Consider the following 23,570-nt stretch of genomic DNA (forward strand, 5'->3'; position numbering starts at 1 on the left):
TTTCTGTGTTTCATCGTGAATGGGAAGGTCCAAGGGACATAGTAAACCTGCAGAGATGCATCGGAAAGTAAAACGGATGACACAGGAAAAGCTCAAAACATAGACAGTAGGAAGACTTAGTCTTCCTGAACTTAAGTCGGCATTGTGTCTCTTATATTTAATTCCGATGCAATTTCTGTGTTTCATCGTCACTGCGAAGGTCCAAGGGATACTGTAAACCTGTACAGGTGCATCGCAATGTAAAACTGGTGACACACGAAACGCTCAAAACATAGACAGTAGGAAGACTTAGTCTTCCTGTACTTAAGTCGGCATTGTGACTCTTATATTTAATTCCGATGCAATTTCTGTTTCATCGTCAATGGGACGGTCCAAGGGATACAGTAAACCAGCAGAGGTGCATCAGAATGTAAAACTGGTGACACAGGAAACGCTCAAAACATAGACAGTAGGAGGACTCAGTCTTCCTGTACTTAAGTCGGCATTGTGTCGCTAATATTTAATTCCGATGCAATTTCTGTGTTTCATCGTCAATGGGAAGGTTCAAGGGATACAGTAAAATTGCAGAGGTGCATCGGAATGTAAAACAGATGACACAGGAAACGCTCAAACATAGACAGTAGGAAGACTTAGTCTTCCTGTACTTAAGTCGGCATTGTGTCTCTTATATTTAATTCCAATGCAATTTCTGTTTTTCATCGTCAATGGGAAGGTCCAAGGGATACAGTAAACCTGCAGAGCTGCATCGGAATGTAAAACAAGTGACACACGAAACGCTCAAATCATAGACAGTAGGAAGACTCAGTCTTCCTGTACTTATGTCGGCATTGTGTCTCTTATATTTTATTGCGATGCGATTTCTGTGTGTCATCGACAATGGGAAGTCCCAAGGGATACAGTAAACCGGCAGAAGTGCATCGGATGTAAAACTAGTGACACACGAAACGCTCAAAACATAGACAGTAGGAAGACTTAGCCTTCCTGTACTTAAGTCGGCATTGTGTCTCTTATATTTAATTTCGATGCAATTTCTGTGTTTCATCGTCACTGTGAAGGTCCAAGGGATACAGTAAGCCTGTAGAGGTGCATCGGAATGTAAAACTGGTGATACAGGAAACGCTCAAATTATAGACAGTAGGAAGACTCAGTCTTCCTGTACTTAAGTCGGCAATGTGTCTCTTATATTTAATTCCGATGCAATTTCTGTGTTTCATCGTCAATGGGTATGTCCAAGGGATACTGTAAACCTGCAGAGGTGCATCGGATGTAAAACTAGTGACACACGAAACGCTCAAAACATAGACAGTAAGAAGACTCAGTCTTCCTGTACTTAAGACGGCATTGTGTCTCTTATATTTAATTCCGATGCAATTTCTGTGTTTCATCGTCATTAGTAAGGTCCAAGGGATACAGTAAACCTGCAGAGGTGCATCGGAATGTAAAACTGGTGACACAGGAAACGCTCAAAACATTGACTGTAAGAAGACTGTTTTCTTGTACTTAAGTCGGCATTGTGTCTCTTATATTTAATTCCGATGCAATTTCTGTGTTTCATCGTCACTGTGTAAGTCCAAGGGATACAGTAAGCCTGTAGAGGTGCATCGGAATGTAAAACTGGTGATACAGGAAACGCTCAAATTATAGACAGTAGGAAGACTCAGTCTTCCTGTACTTAAGTCGGCATTGTGTCTCTAATATTTAATTCCGATGCAATTTATGTGTTTCATCGTCAATGGGAAGGTCCAAGGGATACAGTAAACCTGCAGAGGTGCATCGGAATGTAAAACTAGTGACACACGAAACGCTCAAAACATAGACAGTAAGAAGACTCAGTCTTCCTGTACTTAAGTCGGCATTGTGTCTCTTATATTTAATTCCGATGCAATTTGTGTGTTTCATCGCCAATGGGAAGGTTCAAGGGATACAGTAAACCTGCAGAGGTCCATCGCAATGTAAAACTGATGACACAGGAAACGCTCAAAGCATTGACTGTAAGAAGACTGTTTTCTTGTACTTAAGTCGGCATTGTGTCTCTTATATTTAATTCGGATGCAATTTCTGTGTTTAATCGTCACTGTGAAGGTCTAAGGGATACTGTAAACCTGCAGAGGTGCATCGGTATGTAAAACTGGTGATACAGGAAACGCTCAAATTATAGACAGTAGGAAGACTCAGTCTTCCTGTACTTAAGTCGGCATTGTGTCTCTTATATTTAATTCCGATGCAATTTCTGTGTTTCATCGTCAATGGGAAGGTTCAAGGGATACAGTAAACCTGCAGAGGTCCATCGCAATGTAAAACTGGTGACACAGGTAACGCTCAAAACATAGACAGTAGGAAGACTCAGTCTTCCTGTACTTACGTCGGCATTGTGTCTCTTATATTTTTATTTCGATGCAATTTGTGTGTTTCATCGCCAATGGGAAGGTCGAAGGGATTCAGTAAACCTACAGAGGTGCATCGGAATGTAAAACTGGTGACACAGGAAACGCTCGAAACATTGACCGTAAGAAGATTGTTTTCTTGCACTTAAGTCGGCATTGTGTCTCTTATATTTAATTCCGATGCAATTTCTGTGTTTCATCGTCAACGGGAAGGTCCAAGGGATACAGTAAACCTGCAGAGGTGCATCAGAATGTAAAACTGGTGACACAGGAAACGCTCAAAACATAGACAGTAGGAAGACTCAGTCTTCCGGCACTTAAGTCGGCAATGAGTCTCTTATATTTAATTCCGATGCAAATTCTGTCTTCCATCGTCAATGGGAAGGTCCAAGGGATACAGTAAACCTGCAGAGGTGCATCGGAAAGTAAAACTAGTGACACAGGAAACGCTCAAAACATAGACAGTAGGAAGACTCAGTCTTCCTGTACTTAAGTCGGCATTGTGTCTCTTTTATTTATTTCCGATGAAATTTCGGTGTTTCATCGTGAATGGGAAGGTCCAAGGGACATAGTAAACCTGCAGAGGTGCATCGGAAAGTAAAACTGATGACACAGGAAAAGCTCAAAACATAGACAGTAGGATGACTTAGTCTTCCTGTACTTAAGTCGGCATTGTGTCTCTTATATTTAATTCCGATGCAATTTCTGTGTTTCATCGTCACTGCGAAGGTCCAAGGGATACTGTAAACCTGTAGAGGTGCATCGCAATGTAAAACTGGTGACACACGAAACGCTCAAAGCATAGACAGTAGGAAGACTTAGTCTTCCTGTACTGAAGTCGGCATTGTGTCTCTTATATTTAATTTCGATGCAATTTCTGTTTCATCGTCAATGTGACGGTCCAAGGGATACAGTAAACCAGCAGAGGTGCATCAGAATGTAAAACTGGTGACACAGGAAACGCTCAAAACATAGACAGTAGGAAGACTCAGTCTTCCTCTACTTAAGTCGGCATTGTGTCGCTAATATTTAATTCCGATGCAATTTCTGTGTTTCATCGTCAATGGGAAGGTTCAAGGGATACAGTAAACCTGCAGAGGTGCATCGGAATGTAAAACAGATGACACAGGAAACGCTCAAACATGGACAGTAGGAAGACTTAGTCTTCCTGTACTTAAGTCGGCATTGTGTCTCTTATATTTAATTCCAATGCAATTTCTGTTTTTCATCGTCAATGGGAAGTTCCAAGGGATACAGTAAACCTGCAGAGCTGCATCGGAATGTAAAACAAGTGACACACGAAACGCTCAAATCATAGATAGTAGGAAGACTCAGTCTTTCTGTACTTATGTCGGCATTGTGTCTCTTATATTTTATTCCGATGCGATTTCTGTGTGTCATCGACAATGGGAAGTCCCAAGGGATACAGTAAACCGGCAGAAGTGCATCGGAATGTAAAACTGGTAACACAGCAAACGCTCAAGACATAGACCGTTAGAAGACTCAGTTTTCTTGTACTTAAGTCGGCGTTGTGTCTATTATATTTAATTCCGATGCAATTTCTGTGTTTTATCGTCAATGGTAAGGTCCAATGGATACAGTAAACCTGCAGAGGTGCATCAGAATGTAAAACGGATGACACAGGAAACGCTCAAAACATAGACAGTAGGAAGACTCAGTCTTCCTGTACTTAAGTCGGCATTGTGTCTCTTTTATTTATTTCCGATGAAATTTCTGTGTTTCATCGTGAATGGGAAGGTCCAAGGGACATAGTAAACCTGCAGAGGTGCATCGGAAAGTAAAACTGATGACACAGGAAAAACTCAAAACATAGACAGTAGGAAGACTTAGCCTTCCTGTACTTAAGTTGGCATTGTGTCTCTTATATTTAATTACAATGCAATTTCTGTTTTTCATCGTCAATGGGAAGGTCCAAGGGATACAGTAAACCTGCAGAGGTGCATCGGAATGTAAAACAAGTGACACACGAAACGCTCAAAACATAGACAGTAGGAAGACTCAGTCTTCCTGTACTTAAGTAGGCATTGTGTCTCTTATATTTAATTTCGATGCAATTTGTGTGTTTCATCGCCAATGGGAAGGTCCAAGGGATACAGTAAACCTGCAGAGGTGCATCCGAATGTAAAACTGGTGATACAGGAAACGCTCAAATTATAGACAGTAGGAAGACTCAGTCTTCCTGTACTTAAGTCGGCATTGTGTCTCTTATATTTAATTCCGATGCAATCTCTGTGTTTCATCGTCAATGGGAAGGTCCAAGGGATACAGTAAACCGGCAGAGGTGCATCGGAATGTAAAACTGGTGACACAGGAAACGCTCAAAGCATAGACCGTAAGAAGGCTCACTTTTCTTGTACTTAAGTCGGCGTTGTGTCTCTTATATTTAATTCCGAAGCAATTTCTGTGTTTCATCGTCAATGGGAAGGTCCAATGGATACAGTAAACCTGTAGAGGTGAATCGGAATGAAAAACTGGTGACACAGGAAACGCTCAAAACATAGACAGTAGGAAGACTCAGTCTTCCTGTACTTAAGTCGGCATTGTGTCTCTTATATTTAATTCCGATGCAATTTCTATGTTTCATCGTCACTGTGAAGGTCCAAGGGATACAGTAAGCCTGTAGAGGTGCATCGGAATGTAAAACTGGTGATACAGGAAACGCTCAAATTATAGACAGTAGGAAGACTCAGTCTTCCTGTACTTAAGTCGGCATTGTGTCTCTTATATTTAATTCCGATGCAATTTCTGTGTTTCATCGTCAATGGGTATGCCTAAGGGATACAGTAAACCTGCAGAGGTGCATCGGAATGTAAAACTAGTGACACACGAAACGCTCAAAACATAGACAGTAAGAAGACTCAGTCTTCCTGTACTTAAGACGGCATTGTGTCTCTTATATTTAATTCCGATGCAATTTCTGTGTTTCATCGTCATTGGTAAGGTCCAAGGGATACAGTAAACCTGCAGAGGTGCATCGGAATGTAAAACTGGTGACACAGGAAACGCTCAAAACATTGACTGTAAGAAGACTGTTTTCTTGTACTTAAGTCGGCATTGTGTCTCTTATATTTAATTCCGATGCAATTTCTGTGTTTCATCGTCACTGTGTAAGTCCAAGGGATACAGTAAGCCTGTAGAGGTGCATCGGAATGTAAAACTGGTGATCCAGGAAACGCTCAAATTATAGACAGTAGGAAGACTCAGTCTTCCTGTACTTAAGTCGGCATTGTGTCTCTTATATTTAATTCCGATTCAATTTCTGTGTATCATCGTCAATGGGAAGGTCCAAGGGATACAGTAAACCTGCAGAGGTGCATCGGAATGTAAAATTAGTGACACTCGAAACGCTCAAAACATAGACAGTAAGAAGACTCAGTCTTCCTGTACTTAAGTCGGCATTGTGTCTCTTATATTTAATTTCGATGCAATTTGTGTGTTTCATCGTCTATGGGAAAGTCCAAGGGATACAGTAAACCTGCGGAGGTGCATCGGAATGTAAAACTGGTGACACAGGAAACGCTCAAAGCATAGACAGTAGGAAGACTCAGTCTTCCTGTACTTAAGTCGGCATTGTGTCTCTTATATTTAATTCCGATGCGATTTCCGTGTATCATCGACAGTGGGAAGGTCCAAGGGATACAGTAAACCGGCAGAGGTGCATCGGAATGTAAAACTGGTGACACAGGAAACGCTCAAAACATAGACCGTAAGAAGGCTCAGTTTTCTTGTACTTAAGTCGGCGTTGTGTCTCTTATATTTAATTCCGAAGCAATTTCTGTATTTCATCGTCAATGGGAAGGTCCACTGGATACAGTAAACCTGTAGAGGTGAATCGGAATGTAAAACTGGTGACACAGGAAACGATCAAAACATAGACAGTAGGAAGACTCAGTTTTCCTGTACTTAAGTCGGCAATGAGTCTCTTATATTTAATTCCGATTAAATTTCTGTCTTTCATCGTCAATGGGAAGGGCCAAGGGATACAGCAAACCTGCAGAGGTGCATCGGAAAGTAAAACTAGTGACACAGGAAACGCTCAAAACATAGACAGTAGGAAGACTCAGTCTTCCTGTACTTAAGTCGGCATTGTGTCTCTTTTATTTATTTCCGATGAAATTTCTGTGTTTCATCGTGAATGGGAAGGTCCAAGGGACATAGTAAACCTGCAGAGGTGCATCGGAAAGTAAAACTGATGACACAGGAAAAGCTCAAAACATAGACAGTAGGAAGACTTAGTCTTCCTGTACTTAAGTCGGCATTGTGTCTCTTATATTTAATTCCAATGCAATTTCTGTGTTTCATCGTCACTGCGAAGGTCCAAGGGATACTGTAAACCTGTAGAGGTGCATCGCAATGTAAAACTGGTGACACACGAAACGCTCAAAACATAGACAGTAGGAAGACTTAGTCTTCCTGTACTTAAGTCGGCATTGTGTCTCTTATATTTAATTCCGATGCAATTTCTGTTTCATCGTCAATGGGACGGTCCAAGGGATACAGTAAACCAGCAGAGGTGCATCAGAATGTAAAACTGGTGACACAGGAAACGCTCAAAACATAGACAGTAGGAAGACTCAGTCTTCCTGTACTTAAGTCGGCATTGTGTCGCTAATATTTAATTCCGATGCAATTTCTGTGTTTCATCGTCAATGGGAAGGTTCAAGGGATACAGTAAACCTGCAGAGGTGCATCGGACTGTAAAACAGATGACACAGGAAACGCTCAAACATAGACAGTAGGAAGACTTAGTCTTCCTGTTCTTATGTCGGCTTTGTGTCTCTTATATTTAATTCCAATGCAATTTCTGTTTTTCATCGTCAATGGGAAGGTCCAAGGGATACAGTAAACCTGCAGAGCTGCATCGGAATGTAAAACAAGTGACACACGAAACGCTCAAATCATACACAGTAGGAAGACTCAGTCTTCCTGTACTTATGTCGGCATTGTGTCTCTTATATTTTATTCCGATGCGATTTCTGTGTGTCATCGACAATGGGAAGTCCCAAGGGATACAGTAAACCGGCAGAAGTGCATCGGAATGTAAAACTGGTAACACAGGAAACGCTCAAGACATAGACCGTTAGAAGACTCAGTTTTCTTGTACTTAAGTCGGCGTTGTGTCTATTATATTTAATTCCGATGCAATTTCTGTGTTTTATTGTCAATGGTAAGGTCCAATGGATACAGTAAACCTGCAGAGGTGCATCAGAATGTAAAACGGATGACACAGGAAACGCTCAAAACATAGACAGTAGGAAGACTCAGTCTTCCTGTACTTAAGTCGGCATTGTGTCCCTTATATTTAATTCCGATGCGATTTCTGTGTTTCATCGACAATGGGAAGGTCCAAGGGATACAGTAAACCTGTAGACGTGCATCGGAATGTAAAACTGGTAACACAGGAAACAGGCAAATTATAGACAGTAGCAAAACTCAGTCTTCCTGTACTTAAGTCGGCATTGTGTCTCTTATATTTCACTCCGATGCAATTTCTGTGTTTCATCGTCAATGGGAAGGTCCAAGGGATACGGTAAACCTGCAGAGGTGCATCAGAATGTAAAACTGGTGACACAGGAAACGCTCAAAACATATACAGTAGGAAGACTCAGACTTCCTGTACTTAAGTCGGCATTGTGTCGCTTATATTTAATTTCGATGCAATTTCTGTGTTTCATCGTCAATGGGAAGGTCCAATGGATACAGTAAACCTGCAGATGTCCATCGGAATGTAAAACTGGTGACACACGAAACGCTCAAAACATAGACAGTAGGAAGTCTCAGTCTTCCTGTACTTAAGTCGGCATTGTGTCTCTTATATTTAATTCCGATGCAATTTCTGTGTTTCATTGGCAACGGGAAGGTCGAAGGGATACAGTAAACCTGCAGAGGTGCATCGGAACGTAAAACTGGTGACACAGGAAACGCACAAAACATATACAGTAGGAAGACTCAGTCTTCCTGTACTTAAGTCGGCATTGTTTCGCTTATATTTAATTTCGATGCAATTTCTGTGTTTCATCGTCAATGGGAAGGTCCAATGGATACAGTAACCTGCAGATGTCCATCGGAATGTAAAACTGGTGACACACGAAACGCTCAAAACATAGACAGTAGGAAAACTCAGTCTTCCTGTACTTAAGTCGGCATTTTGTCTCTTATATTTAATTCCGATGCAATTTCTGTGTTTCATCGTCAATGGGAAGGTTCAAGGGATACAGTAAACCTGCAGAGGAGCATCGGAATGTAAAACTAGTTACACAGGAAACGCTCAAAACATGGACAGTAGGTAGACTCAGTCTTCTGTACTTAAGTCGGCATTGTGTCTCTTATATTTAATTCCGGTGCAATGTCTGTGTTTCATCGTCAATGGGTAGGTCCAAGGAATACACTAAACCTGCAGAGGTGCATCGGAATGTAAAACTGATGACACAGGAAACGCTCAAACATAGACAGTAGGAAGACTTAGCCTTCCTGTACTTAAGTCGGCATTGTGTCTCTTATATTTAATTACAATGCAATTTCTGTTTTTCATCGTCAATGGGAAGGTCCAAGGGATACAGTAAACCTGCAGAGGTGCATCGGAATGTAAAACAAGTGACACACGAAACGCTCAAAACATAGACAGTAGGAAGACTCAGTCTTCCTGTACTTAAGTCAGCATTGTGTCTCTTATATCTAATGTCGATGCAATTTGTGTGTTTCATCGCCAATGGGAAGGTCCAAGGGATACAGTAAACCTGCAGAGGTGCATCCGAATGTAAAACTGGTGATACAGGAAACGCTCAAATTATAGACAGTAGGAAGACTCAGTCTTCCTGTACTTAAGTCGGCATTGTGTCTCTTATATTTAATTCCGATGCAATTTCTGTGTTTCATCGTCAATGGGAAGGTCCAAGGGATACAGTAAACCTGCAGAGGTGCATCGGAAAGTAAAACTAGTGACACACGAAACGCTCAAAACATAGACAGTAAGAAGACTCAGTCTTCCTGTACTTAAGTCGGCATTGTGTCTCTTATATTTAATTCCGATGCAATTTCTGTGTTTCATCGTCAATGGGAAGGTCCAAGGGATACAGTAAACCTGCAGAGGTGCATCGGAACGTAAAACTGGTGACACAGGAAAAGCTCAAAACATATACAGTAGGAAGACTCATTCTTCCTGTACTTAAGTCGGCATTGTTTCGCTTATATTTAATTTCGATGCAATTTCTGTGTTTCATCGTCAATGGGAAGGTCCAATGGATACAGTAACCTGCAGATGTCCATCGGAATGTAAAACTGGTGACACACGAAACGCTCAAAACATAGACAGTAGGAAAACTCAGTCTTCCTGTACTTAAGTCGGCATTTTGTCTCTTATATTTAATTCCGATGCAATTTCTGTGTTTCATCGTCAATGGGAAGGTTCAAGGGATAGAGTAAACCTGCAGAGGAGCATCGGAATGTAAAACTAGTTACACAGGAAACGCTCAAAACATGGACAGTAGGTAGACTCAGTCTTCTGTACTTAAGTCGGCATTGTGTCTCTTATATTTAATTCCGGTGCAATGTCTGTGTTTCATCGTCAATGGGTAGGTCCAAGGGATACAGTAAACCTGCAGAGGTGCATCGGAATGTAAAACTGATGACACAGGAAACGCTCAAACATAGACAGTAGGAAGACTTAGCCTTCCTGTACTTAAGTCGGCATTGTGTCTCTTATATTTAATTACAATGCAATTTCTGTTTTTCATCGTCAATGGGAAGGTCCAAGGGATACAGTAAACCTGCAGAGGTGCATCGGAATGTAAAACAAGTGACACACGAAACGCTCAAAACATAGACAGTAGGAAGACTCAGTCTTCCTGTACTTAAGTCAGCATTGTGTCTCTTATATCTAATTTCGATGCAATTTGTGTGTTTCATCGCCAATGGGAAGGTGCAAGGGATACAGTAAACCTGCAGAGGTGCATCCGAATGTAAAACTGGTGATACAGGAAACGCTCAAATTATAGACAGTAGGAAGACTCAGTCTTCCTGTACTTAAGTCGGCATTGTGTCTCTTATATTTAATTCCGATGCAATTTCTGTGTTTCATCGTCAATGGGAAGGTCCAAGGGATACAGTAAACCTGCAGAGGTGCATCGGAAAGTAAAACTAGTGACACACGAAACGCTCAAAACATAGACAGTAAGAAGACTCAGTCTTCCTGTACTTAAGTCGGCATTGTGTCTCTTATATTTAATTCCGATGCAATTTCTGTGTTTCATCGTCAATGGGAAGGTCCAAGGGATACAGTAAACCTGCAGAGGTGCATCGGAATGTAAAACTGGTGACACAGGAAACGCTCAAAACATAGACAGTAGGAAGACTCAGTCTTCCTGTACTTAAGTCGGCATTGTGTCTCTTATATTTAATTCCGATGCGATTTCCGTATTTCATCGACAGTGGGAAGGTCCAAGGGTACAGTAAACCGGCAGAGGTGCATCGGAATGTAAAACTGGTGACACAGGAAACGCTCAAAGCATAGACCGTAAGAAGGCTCAGTTTTCTTGTACTTAAGTCGGCGTTGTGTCTCTTATATTTAATTCCGAAGCAATTTCTGTGTTTCATCGTCAATGGGAAGATCCAATGGATACAGTAAACCTGTAGAGGTGAATCGGAATGAAAAACTGGTGACACAGGAAACGCTCAAAACATAGACAGTAGGAAGACTCAGTCTTCCTGTAGTTAAGTCGGCATTGTGTCTCTTATATTTAATTCCGATGCAATTTCTGTGTTTCATCGTCACTGTGAAGGTCCAAGGGATACAGTAAGCCTGTAGAGGGGCATCGGAATGTAAAACTGGTGATACAGGAAACGCTCAAATTATAGACAGTAGGAAGACTCAGTCTTCCTGTACTTAAGTCGGCATTGTGTCTCTTATATTTAATTCCGATGCAATTTCTGTGTTTCATCGTCAATGGGTATGCCCAAGGGATACAGTAAACCTGCAGAGGTGCATCGGAATGTAAAACTAGTGACACACGAAACGCTCAAAACATAGACAGTAAGAAGACTCAGTCTTCCTGTACTTAAGACGGCATTGTGTCTCTCTTATTTAATTCCGATGCAATTTCTGTGTTTCATCGTCATTGGTAAGGTCCAAGGGATACAGTAAACCTGCAGAGGTGCATCGGAATGTAAAACTGGTTACACAGGAAACGCTCAAAACATTGACTGTAAGAAGACTGTTTTCTTGTACTTAAGTCGGCATTGTGTCTCTTATATTTAATTCCGATGCAATTTCTGTGTTTCATCGTCTCTGTGTAAGTCCAAGGGATACAGTAAGCCTGTAGAGGTGCATCGGAATGTAAAACTGGTGATACAGGAAACGCTCAATTTATAGACAGTAGGAAGACTCAGTCTTCCTGTACTTAAGTCGGCATTGTGTCTCTTATATTTAATTCCGATGCAATTTCTGTGTATCATCGTCAATGGGAAGGTCCAAGGGATACAGTAAACCTGCAGAGGTGCATCGGAATGTAAAACTAGTCACACTCGAAACGCTCAAAACATAGACAATAAGAAGACTCAGTCTTCCTGTACTTAAGTCGGCATTGTGTCTCTTATATTTAATTTCGATGCAATTTGTGTGTTTCATCGTCAATGGGAAGGTGCAAGGGATACAGTAAACCTGCAGAGGTGCATCGGAATGTAAAACTGGTGACACAGGAAACGCTCAAAACATAGACAGTAGGAAGACTCAGTCTTCCTGTACTTAAGTCGGCATTGTGTCTCTTATATTTAATTGCGATGCGATTTCCGTATTTCATCGACAGTGGGAAAGTCCAAGGGTACAGTAAACCGGCAGAGGTGCATCGGAATGTAAAACTGGTGACACAGGAAACGCTCAAAGCATAGAACGTAAGAAGGCTCAGTTTTCTTGTACTTACGTCGGCATTGTGTCTCTTATATTTTTTATTTCGATGCAATTTGTGTGTTTCATCGCCAATGGGAAGGTCGAAGGGATTCAGTAAACCTGCAGAGGTGCATCGGAATGTAAAACTGGTGACACAGGAAACGCTCAAAACATTGACCGTAAGAAGATTGTTTTCTTGCACTTAAGTCGGCATTGTGTCTCTTATATTTAATTCCGATGCAATTTCTGTGTTTCATCGTCAATGGGAAGGTCCAAGGGATACAGTAAACCTGCAGAGGTGCATCAGAATGTAAAACTGGTGACACAGGAAACGCTCAAAACATAGACAGTAGGAAGACTCAGTCTTCCTGTACTTAAGTCGGCATTGTGTGTATTATATTTAATTCCAATGCAATTTCTGTGTTTCATCGTCAATGGGAAGGTTCAAGGGATACAGTAAACCTGCAGAGGTGCATCGGAATGTAAAACTAGTGACACAGGAAACGCTCAAAACATAGGCAGTAGGAAGACTCAATCTTCTGTACTTAAGTCGGCAATGTGTCTCTTATATTTAATTCCGATGCAATTTCTGTGTTTCATCGTCAATGGGAAGGTCCAAGGGATACAGTAAACCTGCAGAGGTGCATCAGAATGTAAAACTGGCGACACAGGAAACGCTCAAAACATAGACAGTAGGAAGACTCAGTCTTCCTGTACTTAAGTCGGCATTGTGTCTCTTATATTTAATTCCGATGCGATTTCCGTGTATCATCGACAGTGGGAAGGTGCAAGGGATACAGTAAACCGGCAGAGGTGCATCGGAATGTAAAACTGCTGACACAGGAAACGCTCAAAACATAGACCGTAAGAAGGCTCAGTTTTCTTGTACTTAAGTCGGCGTTGTGTCTCTTATATTTAATTCCGATGCAATATCTGTGTTTCATCGTCAATGGGAAGTTCCAAGGGATACAGTAAACCTGCAGAGGTGCATCAGAATGTAAAACTGGTGACACAGGAAACGCTCAAAACATAGACAGTAGGAAGACTCAGTCTTCCTGTACTTAAGTCGGCATTATGTCTCTTATATTTATTTCCGATGCGATTTCCGTGTATCATCGACAGTGGGAAGGTCCAAGGGATACAGTAAACCGGCAGAGGTGCATCGGAATGTAAAACTGGTGACACAGGAAACGCTCAAAACATAGACCGTAAGAAGGCTCAGTTTTCTTGTACTTAAGTCGGCGTTGTGTCTCTTATATTTAATTCCGAAGCAATTTCTGTGTTTCATCGTCAATGGGAAGGTCCAATGGATACAGTAAACCTGTAGATGTGAATCGGAATGTAAAACTGGTGACACAGGAAACGATCAAAATATAGACAGTAGGAAGACTCAGTCTTCCTGTACTTAAGTCGGCAATGAGAATCTTATATTTAATTCCGATGCAATTTCTGTCTTTCATCGTCAATGGGAAGGTCCAAGGGATACAGTAAACCTGCAGAGGTGCATCGGAAAGTAAAACTAGTGACACAGGAAACGCTCAAAACATAGACAGTAGGAAGACTCAGTCTTCCTGTACTTAAGTCGGCATTGTGTCTCTTTTATTTATTTCCGATGAAATTTCTGTGTTTCATCGTGAATGGGAAGGTCCAAGGGACATAGTAAACCTGCAGAGGTGCATCGGAAAGTAAAACTGATGACACAGGAAAAGCTCAAAACATAGACAGTAGGAAGACTTAGTCTTCCTGTACTTAAGTCGGCATTGTGTCTCTTATATTTAATTCCGATGCAATTTCTGTGTTTCATCGTCACTGCGAAGGTCCAAGGGATACTGTAAACCTGTAGAGGTGCATCGCAATGTAAAACTGGTGACACACGAAACGCTCAAAACATAGACAGTAGGAAGACTTAGTCTTCCTGTACATAAGTCGGCATTGTGTCTCTTATATTTAATTCCGATGCAATTTCTGTTTCATCGTCAATGGGACGGTCCAAGGGATACAGTAAACCAGCAGAGGTGCATCAGAATGTAAAACTGGTGACACAGGAAACGCTCAAAACATAGACAGTAGGAAGACTCCGTCTTCCTGTACTTAAGTCGGCATTGTGTCGCTAATATTTAATTCCGATGCAATTTCTGTGTTTCATCGTCAATGGGAAGGTTCAAGGGATACACTAAACCTGCAGAGGTGCATCGGAATGTAAAACAGATGACACAGGAAACGCTCAAACATAGACAGTAGGAAGACTTAGTCTTCCTGTACTTAAGTCGGCATTGTGTCTCTTATATTTAATTCCAATGCAATTTCTGTTTTTCATCGTCAATGGGAAGGTCCAAGGGATACAGTAAACCTGCAGAGCTGCATCGGAATGTAAAACAAGTGACACACGAAACGCTCAAATCATAGACAGTAGGAAGACTCAGTCTTCCTGTACTTATGTCGGCATTGTGTCTCTTATATTTTATTCCGATGCGATTTCTGTGTGTCATCGACAATGGGAAGTCCCAAGGGATACAGTAAACCGGCAGATGTGCATCGGAATGTAAAACTGGTAACACAGGAAACGCTCTAGACATAGACCGTTAGAAGACTCAGTTTTCTTGTACTTAAGTCGGCGTTGTGTCTATTATATTTAATTCCGATGCAATTTCTGTGTTTTATCGTCAATGGTAAGGTCCAATGGATACAGTAAACCTGCAGAGGTGCATCAGAATGTAAAACGGATGACACAGGAAACGCTCAAAACATAGACAGTAGGAAGACTCAGTCTTCCTGTACTTAAGTCGGCATTGTGTCTCTTATATTTAATTCCGATGCAATTTCTGTGTTTCATCGTCAATGGGAAGGTTCAAGGGATACAGTAAACCTGCTCAGGAGCATCGGAATGTAAAACTAGTTACACAGGAAACGCTCAAAACATGGACAGTAGGTAGACTCAGTCTTCTGTACTTAAGTCGGCATTGTGTCTCTTATATTTAATTCCGGTGCAATGTCTGTGTTTCATCGTCAATGGGTAGGTCCAAGGGATACAGTAAACCTGCAGAGGTGCATCGGAATGTAAAACTGATGACACAGGAAACGCTCAAACATAGACAGTAGGAAGACTTAGCCTTCCTGTACTTATGTCACCATTGTGTCTCTTATATTTGATTACAATGAAATTTCTGTTTTTCATCGTCAATGGGAAGGTCCAAGGGATACAGTAAACCTGCAGAGGTGCATCGGATTGTAAAACTAGTCACACTCGAAACGCTCAAAACATAGACAATAAGAAGACTCAGTCTTCCTGTACTTAAGTCGGCATTGTGTCTCTTATATTTAATTTCGATGCAATTTGTGTGTTTCATCGTCAATGGGAAGGTGCAAGGGATACAGTAAACCTGCAGAGGTGCATCGGAATGTAAAACTGGTGACACAGGAAACGCTCAAAACATAGACAGTAGGAAGACTCAGTCTTCCTGTACTTAAGTCGGCATTGTGTCTCTTATATTTAATTGCGATGCGATTTCCGTATTTCATCGACAGTGGGAAAGTCCAAGGGTACAGTAAACCGGCAGAGGTGCATCGGAATGTAAAACTGGTGACACAGGAAACGCTCAAAGCATAGAACGTAAGAAGGCTCAGTTTTCTTGTACTTACGTCGGCATTGTGTCTCTTATATTTTTTATTTCGATGCAATTTGTGTGTTTCATCGCCAATGGGAAGGTCGAAGGGATTCAGTAAACCTGCAGAGGTGCATCGGAATGTAAAACTGGTGACACAGGAAACGCTCAAAACATTGACCGTAAGAAGATTGTTTTCTTGCACTTAAGTCGGCATTGTGTCTCTTATATTTAATTCCGATGCAATTTCTGTGTTTCATCGTCAATGGGAAGGTCCAAGGGATACAGTAAACCTGCAGAGGTGCATCAGAATGTAAAACTGGTGACACAGGAAACGCTCAAAACATAGACAGTAGGAAGACTCAGTCTTCCTGTACTTAAGTCGGCATTGTGTGTATTATATTTAATTCCAATGCAATTTCTGTGTTTCATCGTCAATGGGAAGGTTCAAGGGATACAGTAAACCTGCAGAGGTGCATCGCAATGTAAAACTAGTGACACAGGAAACGCTCAAAACATAGGCAGTAGGAAGACTCAATCTTCTGTACTTAAGTCGGCAATGTGTCTCTTATATTTAATTCCGATGCAATTTCTGTGTTTCATCGTCAATGGGAAGGTCCAAGGGATACAGTAAACCTGCAGAGGTGCATCAGAATGTAAAACTGGCGACACAGGAAACGCTCAAAACATAGACAGTAGGAAGACTCAGTCTTCCTGTACTTAAGTCGTCATTGTGTCTCTTATATTTAATTCCGATGCGATTTCCGTGTATCATCGACAGTGGGAAGGTGCAAGGGATACAGTAAACCGGCAGAGGTGCATCGGAATGTAAAACTGCTGACACAGGAAACGCTCAAAACATAGACCGTAAGAAGGCTCAGTTTTCTTGTACTTAAGTCGGCGTTGTGTCTCTTATATTTAATTCCGAAGCAATTTCTGTGTTTCATCGTCAATGGGAAGTTCCAATGGATACAGTAAACCTGTAGATGTGAATCGGAATGTAAAACTGGTGACACAGGAAACGATCAAAATATAGACAGTAGGAAGACTCAGTCTTCCTGTACTTAAGTCGGCAATGAGAATCTTATATTTAATTCCGATGCAATTTCTGTCTTTCATCGTCAATGAGAAGGTCCAAGGGATACAGTAAACCTGCAGAGGTGCATCGGAAAGTAAAACTAGTGACACAGGAAACGCTCAAAACATAGACAGTAGGAAGACTCAGTCTTCCTGTACTTAAGTCGGCATTGTGTCTCTTTTATTTATTTCCGATGAAATTTCTGTGTTTCATCGTGAATGGGAAGGTCCAAGGGACATAGTAAACCTGCAGAGGTGCATCGGAAAGTAAAACTGATGACACAGGAAAAGCTCAAAACATAGACAGTAGGAAGACTTAGTCTTCCTGTACTTAAGTAGGCAGTGTGTCTCTTATATTTAATTCCGATGCAATTTCTGTGTTTCATCGTCACTGCGAAGGTCCAAGGGATACTGTAAACCTGTAGAGGTGCATCGCAATGTAAAACTGGTGACACACGAAACGCTCAAAACATAGACAGTAGGAAGTCTTAGTCTTCCTGTACTTAAGTCGGCATTGTGTCTCTTATATTTAATTCCGATGCAATTTCTGTTTCATCGTCAATGGGACGGTCCAAGGGATACAGTAAACCAGCAGAGGTGCATCAGAATGTAAAACTGGTGACACAGGAAACGCTCAAAACATAGACAGTAGGAAGACTCCGTCTTCCTGTACTTAAGTCGGCATTGTGTCGCTAATATTTAATTCCGATGCAATTTCTGTGTTTCATCGTCAATGGGAAGGTTCAAGGGATACACTAAACCTGCAGAGGTGCATCGGAATGTAAAACAGATGACACAGGAAACGCTCAAACATAGACAGTAGGAAGACTTAGTCTTCCTGTACTTAAGTCGGCATTGTGTCTCTTATATTTAATTCCAATGCAATTTCTGTTTTTCATCGTCAATGGGAAGGTCCAAGGGATACAGTAAACCTGCAGAGCTGCATCGGAATGTAAAACAAGTGACACACGAAACGCTCAAATCATAGACAGTAGGAAGACTCAGTCTTCCTGTACTTATGTCGGCATTGTGTCTCTTATATTTTAATCCGATGCGATTTCTGTGTGTCATCGACAATGGGAAGTCCCAAGGGATACAGTAAACCGGCAGAAGTGCATCGGAATGTAAAACTGGTAACACAGGAAACGCTCTAGACATAGACCGTTAGAAGACTCAGTTTTCTTGTACTTAAGTCGGCGTTGTGTCTATTATATTTAATTCCGATGCAATTTCTGTGTTTTATCGTCAATGGTAAGGTCCAATGGATACAGTAAACCTGCAGAGGTGCATCAGAATGTAAAACGGATGACACAGGAAACGCTCAAAACATAGACAGTAGGAAGACTCAGTCTTCCTGTACTTAAGTCGGCATTGTTTCGCTTATATTTAATTTCGATGCAATTTCTGTGTTTCATCGTCAATGGGAAGGTCTAATGGATACAGTAAACCTGCAGATGTCCATCGGAATGTAAAACTGGTGACACACGAAACGCTCAAAACATAGAAAGTAGGAAAACTCAGTCTTCCTGTACTTAAGTCGGCATTGTGTCTCTTATATTTAATTCCGATGCAATTTCTGTGTTTCATCGTCAATGGGAAGGTTCAAGGGATACAGTAAACCTGCTGAGGAGCATCGGAATGTAAAACTAGTTACACAGGAAACGCTCAAAACATGGACAGTAGGTAGACTCAGTCTTCTGTACTTAAGTCGGCATTGTGTCTCTTATATTTAATTCCGGTGCAATGTCTGTGTTTCATCGTCAATGGGTAGGTCCAAGGGATACCGTAAACCTGCAGAGGTGCATCGGAATGTAAAACTGATGACACAGGAAACGCTCAAACATAGACAGTAGGAAGACTTAGCCTTCCTGTACTTAAGTCACCATTGTGTCTCTTATATTTAATTACAATGAAATTTCTGTTTTTCATCGTCAATGGGAAGGTCCAAGGGATACAGCAAACCTGCAGAGGTGCATCGGAATGTAAAACAAGTGACACACGAAACGCTCAAAACATAGACAGTAGGAAGACTCAGTCTTCCTGTACTTAAGTCGGCATTGTGTCTCTTATATTTAATTTCGCTGCAATTTGTGTGTTTCATCGCCAATGGGAAGGTCCAAGGGATACAGTAAACCTGCAGAGGTGCATCCGAATGTAAAACTGGTGATACAGGAAACGCTCAAATTATAGACAGTTGGAAGACTCAGTCTTCCTGTACTTAAGTCGGCATTGTGTCTCTTATATTTAATTCCGATGCAATTTCTGTGTTTCATCGTCAATGGGAAGGTCCAAGGGATACAGTAAACCTGCAGAGGTGCATCGGAATGTAAAACTAGTGACACACGAAACGCTCAAAACATAGACAGTAAGAAGACTCAGTCTTCCTGTACTTAAGTCGGCATTGTGTCTCTTATATTTAATTCCGATGCAATTTCTGTGTTTCATCGTCAATGGGAAGGTCCAAGGGTACAGTAAACCTGCAGAGGTGCATCGGAATGTAAAACTGGTGACACAGGAAACGCTCAAAACATAGACAGTAGGAAGACTCAGTCTTCCTGTACTTAAGTCGGCATTGTGTCTCTTATATTTAATTCCGATGCGATTTCCGTATTTCATCGACAGTGGGAAGGTCCAAGGGTACAGTAAACCGGCAGAGGTGCATCGGAATGTAAAACTGGTGACACAGGAAACGATCAAAGCATAGACCGTAAGAAGGCTCACTTTTCTTGTACTTAAGTCGGCGTTGTGTCTCTTATATTTAATTCCGAAGCAATTTCTGTGTTTCATCGTCAATGGGAAGGTCCAATGGATACAGTAAACCTGTAGAGGTGAATCGGAATGAAAAACTGGTGACACAGGAAACGCTCAAAACATAGACAGTAGGAAGACTCAGTCTTCCTGTACTTAAGTCGGCATTGTGTCTCTTATATTTAATTCCAATGCAATTTCTGTTTTTCATCGTCAATGGGAAGGTCCAAGGGATACAGTAAACCTGCAGAGCTGCATCGGAATGTAAAACAAGTGACACACGAAACGCTCAAATCATAGACAGTAGGAAGACTCAGTCTTCCTGTACTTATGTCGGCATTGTGTCTCTTATATTTTAATCCGATGCGATTTCTGTGTGTCATCGACAATGGGAAGTCCCAAGGGATACAGTAAACCGGCAGAAGTGCATCGGAATGTAAAACTGGTAACACAGGAAACGCTCTAGACATAGACCGTTAGAAGACTCAGTTTTCTTGTACTTAAGTCGGCGTTGTGTCTATTATATTTAATTCCGATGCAATTTCTGTGTTTTATCGTCAATGGTAAGGTCCAATGGATACAGTAAACCTGCAGAGGTGCATCAGAATGTAAAACGGATGACACAGGAAACGCTCAAAACATAGACAGTAGGAAGACTCAGTCTTCCTGTACTTAAGTCGGCATTGTTTCGCTTATATTTAATTTCGATGCAATTTCTGTGTTTCATCGTCAATGGGAAGGTCTAATGGATACAGTAAACCTGCAGATGTCCATCGGAATGTAAAACTGGTGACACACGAAACGCTCAAAACATAGAAAGTAGGAAAACTCAGTCTTCCTGTACTTAAGTCGGCATTGTGTCTCTTATATTTAATTCCGATGCAATTTCTGTGTTTCATCGTCAATGGGAAGGTTCAAGGGATACAGTAAACCTGCTCAGGAGCATCGGAATGTAAAACTAGTTACACAGGAAACGCTCAAAACATGGACAGTAGGTAGACTCAGTCTTCTGTACTTAAGTCGGCATTGTGTCTCTTATATTTAATTCCGGTGCAATGTCTGTGTTTCATCGTCAATGGGTAGGTCCAAGGGATACAGTAAACCTGCAGAGGTGCATCGGAATGTAAAACTGATGACACAGGAAACGCTCAAACATAGACAGTAGGAAGACTTAGCCTTCCTGTACTTATGTCACCATTGTGTCTCTTATATTTAATTACAATGAAATTTCTGTTTTTCATCGTCAATGGGAAGGTCCAAGGGATACAGTAAACCTGCTGAGGTGCATCGGAATGTAAAACTAGTCACACTCGAAACGCTCAAAACATAGACAATAAGAAGACTCAGTCTTCCTGTACTTAAGTCGGCATTGTGTCTCTTATATTTAATTTCGATGCAATTTGTGTGTTTCATCGTCAATGGGAAGGTGCAAGGGATACAGTAAACCTGCAGAGGTGCATCGGAATGTAAAACTGGTGACACAGGAAACGCTCAAAACATAGACAGTAGGAAGACTCAGTCTTCCTGTACTTAAGTCGGCATTGTGTCTCTTATATTTAATTGCGATGCGATTTCCGTATTTCATCGACAGTGGGAAAGTCCAAGGGTACAGTAAACCGGCAGAGGTGCATCGGAATGTAAAACTGGTGACACAGGAAACGCTCAAAGCATAGAACGTAAGAAGGCTCAGTTTTCTTGTACTTACGTCGGCATTGTGTCTCTTATATTTTTTATTTCGATGCAATTTGTGTGTTTCATCGCCAATGGGAAGGTCGAAGGGATTCAGTAAACCTGCAGAGGTGCATCGGAATGTAAAACTGGTGACACAGGAAACGCTCAAAACATTGACCGTAAGAAGATTGTTTTCTTGCACTTAAGTCGGCATTGTGTCTCTTATATTTAATTCCGATGCAATTTCTGTGTTTCATCGTCAATGGGAAGGTCCAAGGGATACAGTAAACCTGCAGAGGTGCATCAGAATGTAAAACTGGTGACACAGGAAACGCTCAAAACATAGACAGTAGGAAGACTCAGTCTTCCTGTACTTAAGTCGGCATTGTGTGTATTATATTTAATTCCAATGCAATTTCTGTGTTTCATCGTCAATGGGAAGGTTCAAGGGATACAGTAAACCTGCAGAGGTGCATCGGAATGTAAAACTAGTGACACAGGAAACGCTCAAAACATAGGCAGTAGGAAGACTCAATCTTCTGTACTTAAGTCGGCAATGTGTCTCTTATATTTAATTCCGATGCAATTTCTTTGTTTCATCGTCAATGGGAAGGTCCAAGGGATACAGTAAACCTGCAGAGGTGCATCAGAATGTAAAACTGGCGACACAGGAAACGCTCAAAACATAGACAGTAGGAAGGCTCAGTCTTCCTGTACTTAAGTCGTCATTGTGTCTCTTATATTTAATTCCGATGCGATTTCCGTGTATCATCGACAGTGGGAAGGTGCAAGGGATACAGTAAACCGGCAGAGGTGCATCGGAATGTAAAACTGCTGACACAGGAAACGCTCAAAACATAGACCGTAAGAAGGCTCAGTTTTCTTGTACTTAAGTCGGCGTTGTGTCTCTTATATTTAATTCCGATGCAATATCTGTGTTTCATCGTCAATGGGAAGTTCCAAGGGATACAGTAAACCTGCAGAGGTGCATCAGAATGTAAAACTGGTGACACAGGAAACGCTCAAAACATAGACAGTAGGAAGACTCAGTCTTCCTGTACTTAAGTCGGCATTATGTCTCTTATATTTATTTCCGATGCGATTTCCGTGTATCATCGACAGTGGGAAGGTCCAAGGGATACAGTAAACCGGCAGAGGTGCATCGGAATGTAAAACTGGTGACACAGGAAACGCTCAAAACATAGACCGTAAGAAGGCTCAGTTTTCTTGTACTTAAGTCGGCGTTGTGTCTCTTATATTTAATTCCGAAGCAATTTCTGTGTTTCATCGTCAATGGGAAGTTCCAATGGATACAGTAAACCTGTAGATGTGAATCGGAATGTAAAACTGGTGACACAGGAAACGATCAAAATATAGACAGTAGGAAGACTCAGTCTTCCTGTACTTAAGTCGGCAATGAGAATCTTATATTTAATTCCGATGCAATTTCTGTCTTTCATCGTCAATGGGAAGGTCCAAGGGATACAGTAAACCTGCAGAGGTGCATCGGAAAGTAAAACTAGTGACACAGGAAACGCTCAAAACATAGACAGTAGGAAGACTCAGTCTTCCTGTACTTAAGTCGGCATTGTGTCTCTTTTATTTATTTCCGATGAAATTTCTGTGTTTCATCGTGAATGGGAAGGTCCAAGGGACATAGTAAACCTGCAGAGGTGCATCGGAAAGTAAAACTGATGACACAGGAAAAGCTCAAATCATAGACAGTAGGAAGACTTAGTCTTCCTGTACTTAAGTCGGCATTGTGTCTCTTATATTTAATTCCGATGCAATTTCTGTGTTTCATCGTCACTGCGAAGGTCCAAGGGATACAGTAAACCTGTAGAGGTGCATCGCAATGTAAAACTGGTGACACACGAAACGCTCAAAACATAGACAGTAGGAAGACTTAGTCTTCCTGTACTTAAGTCGGCATTGTGTCTCTTATATTTAATTCCGATGCAATTTCTGTTTCATCGTCAATGGGACGGTCCAAGGGATACAGTAAACCAGCAGAGGTGCATCAGAATGTAAAACTGGTGACACAGGAAACGCTCAAAACATAGACAGTAGGAAGACTCCGTCTTCCTGTACTTAAGTCGGCATTGTGTCGCTAATATTTAATTCCGATGCAATTTCTGTGTTTCATCGTCAATGGGAAGGTTCAAGGGATACACTAAACCTGCAGAG

Source organism: Schistocerca nitens, chromosome 3 (genome assembly GCF_023898315.1).
Source record: "Schistocerca nitens isolate TAMUIC-IGC-003100 chromosome 3, iqSchNite1.1, whole genome shotgun sequence".
Taxonomy (NCBI): Eukaryota; Metazoa; Arthropoda; class Insecta; order Orthoptera; family Acrididae; genus Schistocerca; species Schistocerca nitens.